At 45.2% G+C, this 5,537-nt stretch overlaps 1 non-coding gene across 1 annotated transcript; it reads right to left on the bottom strand.

Annotated features, from left to right (window-relative positions):
* Positions 1–1,510: 1,510 nt before the first annotated feature.
* Positions 1,511–1,910, bottom strand: LOC113458437. The gene has a single exon (XR_003378817.1).
* Between the last annotated feature and the right edge of the window lie 3,627 nt (positions 1,911–5,537).

Here is a 5,537-nt window from a genome sequence, read left to right on the forward strand (position 1 = left end):
CCGCCTGCCTCTGCCTCCTGAGTGCTGGAATTAAAGGCGTGCGCCACCACCGCCCAGCACATTTCTACTCTTGTTCAAGGTATTGTACCTATACAACTCATTTAACAATGCAATGCAAATTTCAACTGTTTAAAATAATAAGGAAATGCAGGTTAGTAGTTAATCACCTATTATAATCAAACTAGTAGTTACATTAGGTATGTTTTCAAGGTCAAACAAAGTGATATATTAGATAGACAGGTCATTTTCAAACACTTCATAGATCTACAGAATATACCATTTAAAATGTTTTAATATAATAGTTTTTTTTTTAATGACAATGAGACATGTCTGCTCCTGGCAGCACCAATCTACTTCAGAGAAGATAATGGGCATCAAAGAAACTCCACATGGAGTTTACTTTCTTTGTGGCAAAAATGAGATACTAGGCAAGAAAATGCCCCTGCCTCAACTGCTGACATATATACTAATTGAATAAGCAAAACACAAAAGAGAGTGACTGCCAAACATTGTCAAGACAAAGTGGCAGGGCAGCCTTTCAGAATATCCTGCTTCACGGAAAAGTCTGTTGCCTAATGTAGGCATTACACAATGCACAAATGTACTGGTAACCACTAAGTAAGCACACTGTATCTGTCAATTAAAATTACTTTAGATGTCTCGAAAAACCAAAAAAAAAAAAAAAAATTACTTAAGAGCTAGGGCAGTGGTTCAGTAGATAAAGTATTTGCCACAAGAGTGAGGATCAGAGTCCGGATTCTCCAAATCCGAATAAAAGCCGGTGTATGCACCTGTAATCCTGGATGTGTGTGTGTGTATGCAAATGGCTAGTAGGACAAAGTTCCTCATTTGGGGAGAGGATCTGCCTCAGAAAATGAAGCGGGGGGGGGGGGGGGGATGGGATCCCCCAGGAAGAACTAAAGCCAACCTCAGGCCTCCACAAGCATCTGCATGTGTATCCCCGACACACCACCAAAGTGCCCATACTCTCACGAACACAATACACACACATACTAAAGGTTTTGTTGTTGTTTTGTCTTAGCTCAACATATTTGAGCCTGGGAATTGCGGGGAGGCAGCTGAAGATCATCCTCGGCTACAAACCAAGTTCACCAGCTTCACAAAGATAAGGGACGTTGCCTTAAGACAAAACATCCACCCTTAAGCCTCCAAACCCTACACACTCCATTCTAATTCACTATATATGGAGTGAGTCCCTGGATCCTGCAGCTTCTAAGTTTATGTTCTCTAGCCGACACATTCCTCAGCAGAGGCTGAGCAGTGCACAGCGCCTTTTAGCCCTAGGTAGAAGGCTACTGATACAAGCCCAGCTTAAACGCGGCTGGGGGGAGGGAGAGGGGAACGGACCCACGGCAGCAAAAAAAAAAAAAAAAAAAAAAAGGCCTCCATCTGCAAGCGGCGGCTTGACGTACACCCCGGGTCTCTGAGCGTCAGCCCACGAGGCCGCCGATGTGAGCGGGGGTTGGGCAGCCGGGTCCTGGGGTCGGGCTCAGATCAGAATCGCCTCGGTAATCAGCGGCCGGGACAGACCCGGCCTCGTCTATCTGATCAATTCATCACTTCTGAGCGCCGGGCCCGCAGGACCGGCACTGCCACCGCCCAGGGGGGCCTCGCTGCACAGCGCCCCGCGGAGGGGGCTTCGCAGGAGGGCTGCTTTTCATTTCGGGACGGCCCGGCGGGGCGGGGGTCACGACCCGATCAAATAAGATCAAGGTGTAGGCAAGGGAGAGGCGCGGGGCGGACACACTCGCCTCGCACACCCCAGGCACGCACACACACTCCCACATCCACACTCGCACTCAGCCCACACGCGCCATGCACGAAACACCACACCACACCACACTAAACAGCCTCCGTCCAGGACCCCGGCCACGCTCCCACTCGCGAGGAAGCGGAAGCTGCACTCTCTTTTAAACGTTCTGTCCTGTCTCAAAGGATTCTGGGAGGAGCCACAGAGTGGTCCGGCAGCGCCCTCAAATCATGTTTACCCAGAGCACTCTCTTCTGCCTCCGTGTGGCTGGGAGGTCCCAGAACAGAGGGACCGATTTCCATAAACAGAATTGGGTTTAGTGGTATTTTGTTTATAAAAGTCTTCATAGCCCAATCTGGTGTCCGACTCAAGATCCTTCTGCTTCAGCCTCCGGGTGCTGCGATTACAAGCCGACAGAAAGGCTGACTTCTTTACGATGTACCAGTTTATATAAAATGTAAATGTTTATATCCTTGTCTAGTTTTTCTTTGTTTTTTTTTCTTTGCCCCAAATTAAAAAGTATCCAATTTCTAGCTATGAAAATGATCCAGTCGCAGACTTTTATATGAATGACTTTATTTTCCGTGGACTTAGCAACCCTACATTATTACTAACAAAAGCATCCTGCGAGCACTCTTCCAGGCGTGCTTTCTCGCTGACAATAAACATCATTTATCACATGTATTGGCAGAGGAGCGCAGTGTGTCAGGGTGCACGTGTCAAGGTCAAAGGACAACTTGCAAAGAGTCGATTTTCTAACATGTGAGTCCTGCTATCAAACTCAGCCTGACAGATTTGGTGAGCAGGCGCCCTAACCCACAGAACCACCTCGTAAGCCAGCAAGTATCATTTAATCAAAGGACATTTGAGTACTTAAAGAAATCGAGTAACTGTAAAACGCAGACATGTACGACCGAATAACCCTAGCTTCACTTATACAGTATCCTGGCTGCCCAAAACGATGCTGAGCCTCCACTTACATTCATTCCATTAAAATAGATCTTTGTGCCAGGCACAGTGGTGTATGTCTTTAACCCTAGCATGTGAGAGGCAGAAGCAGGTCGAACCTCTGAGTTCAAGGCAGTCTAGTCTACATACTAAGTTACAGGAAAGCCGGGGGTCCATAGTCAGACCCAATAAATAAATAAATAAATCTGATTTTCCAATTCCACGAGTGAAATGACAGTTAGGTAGATTTGTCTCTCACCACAGAGAGCAGGTTAATATTTCATCGCCTCCTCTGTCCTTTTTCAATAAGGGTGGGGTGTGTGGCAAAGCAGATGAACTTTAGCCGTTAGAAGAAAATTATTTCTGAAGCTATAATTTGACTTGTGCCAGTCCTTACTTGGCACTTTCAACACACAGACATGGAGGAAAGTACCCAAAATGTGCTCCAGAATCCCATTGCTCAGATATTTTCTAAGGCCTGGGTGGTTAACCCGGAAACCTTTTAGAATGGAATTCACCAATAACGGCATTGTCTCTAACAGTGGGCCTGTTGGTTGAGTGTATTCGCAGAGCTACCCGCCTCATTTAGTAGACTTCATCTTTGACTTGCTATATTCCCTCCCCCAAGAGAAAGCTTGGCCGACATATGTTCTGAACTCTATCAAGTCCCAGTAACCTTCACAAGGAACTCATCCGAGGACAGTATCAGGCAGGTGAGCCAACACGCCATGCTATGGGAAGAACCCGAGGAAGTGCTCAGCAGGTCAATAAACATACACAACAAATCAGACAACAGTCACAGGGAAAAAAAAGTTTATTTTCAAGGACTGTGCCAACAATGGTGAATAAAAAATGGTATTTCAACTACAAAAAGGAGCTGATTTCATTTGCTCCTGGTGCACAGGGTTCGTGGTAATGAACCTGAATCTGAGGCAATATTGCTACCCTCACACCTCCACCCCTAGAGGACTGCCCCTAGAGGAACAATTTGTCGGTTTTTGAGAGCCAGCAGCCTAGATAATAAGTACAGCAGGTTCCTATGTAGCTGCTTACACAAAGTCAGGAGTTAAGAAGTAAAACAGGCTATTTGCTTCTTCATGTACTTTTTGGAACATTCTGGTGAGAAAACATCTTAAAATCTACCAACTCAGGCATTTAGGCCAAGAGGACCCATGAAGGAGACTCAGAATGAAAAGCTATCTAAGAAATGAAGCCGCTCTACAGACCACAGCTGGAGACATCAGTCCTACTGGTGACAACAGGTCACCAAAACCGAAGAAACTAGTGCTGAACCTGCCTCCCACGGGACACCCAACTCACACGCGGGCTCTATCTCTCCAGATCCACCAGATTTCGTCTCTCCCCTGTGAACAATCCTCAGGAATGACCACGGAAACAGCAATCATTGCAATCTGCCCCGTGGACCAGTTCTTGGAGAGAGATGCTCACGCATGCAGTGCTTTCTACTGCTACAATCACAGCACTCAGAGGCATCGGAACCTAAGCTTCCCAGCAGCCTTGTCCTGTAGCATATGCAGACCAGCGCTGGTCCTCAGGCTCTACCATGGACAGCTCAACTGGACCGCCTGCGTATTCCCTGCTGTATTAGCATTAATATTAGACCTACTTGAAGATTGTTGTAGACTTTACAGCTAACAGCTGATTCTTTTGCAGGCATAAGGAGGAAGGGGCGGAGAAGTCTTCCCTTCAAATGTTTAGTCATCTAACATCATCTGCTCAGGAGTCCACACCCAGGAAAAGCCCTGAATACTCAGCTGGAAAGCTCCGTTTTCCTTTACTCATTTTATTAATGGATTCTATGAGCTGTCCAATATGTTAATATCGGGACCCCTCTCATTTCAATTTTTCATGGTCTTATAGTAAATACAACAGTGGAATACTGCAGTATGAAGAAAACTGAGAGCTGGCAGGAAACAACTAAACACTGCTGTAACCCAGACTAAAGAACAAGCTTGTGTCTTTTATAACATGACAGAATTCCCAGCTATATAAGCTTTCATTACAGTAAATTCTTATACTAAATGAATTTACTAGTATATGAATTGTTATACTAATTTACTTATCTCTTCTACCAGAATTCCAAATATATTAATTAATTATTCATTCAATAGTTCCCTCCCCTGGCATTGGTATTTAAAACCAAGTAACAGTACTTAGCACTATGTAATTTAAAAAACTTTAGGAAATAGCAAGAGTTGGTTCACTTTCTGCTATCAGTTGGTCAAGTGGAGTCATCTTTGGGGACACTGGTAAGCAGCAAATGCTTCCTGGTCTCAGTCACTGCTTCTAGTCTCCAACTCTAGAACCCTGGATTGCACATACACTCAGATTCTCTTGGGAAAACCCTCAAGCTACAAGCACATGGCAATCTGCGCTCTCTACACTGAAATTCATGCTCTCTTCAGCTCCCAGATGGTCATAGAAAAAACACATTTCAAACCATTTCCTGGCCTTTCATAACTCCTATTTCTCACCCAGTCCCACCCACCCTCCCCAATTCACGAGATCCAAATTAGCCAATAAAAAAGTCAAGCCTTAAAAATTATCTTCTGGCACACACCTTTAATCCCAGCACTCAGGAGACAGAGGTAGGCAGATCTCTGTGAGTTTGAGGCCAGCCTGGTCTACATTGAGAGCTTGACGAGTCAGGGCTATGCAGTTTCAAAAAAAAGAAAAAAAAAAAGTCTCCCCTTCCAGGAAGTCTGAATACAATCTGTATCCTTATATCCTTCCCAGATGAGCCTCAGTTTTAAAAGGTTCTGATGAGGGACTGAAGAGCAAAATAGATGACCAGTTG

The sequence above is a fragment of the Microtus ochrogaster genome, unplaced genomic scaffold, assembly GCF_000317375.1.
Source record: "Microtus ochrogaster isolate Prairie Vole_2 unplaced genomic scaffold, MicOch1.0 UNK25, whole genome shotgun sequence".
Lineage (NCBI taxonomy): Eukaryota > Metazoa > Chordata > Mammalia > Rodentia > Cricetidae > Microtus > Microtus ochrogaster.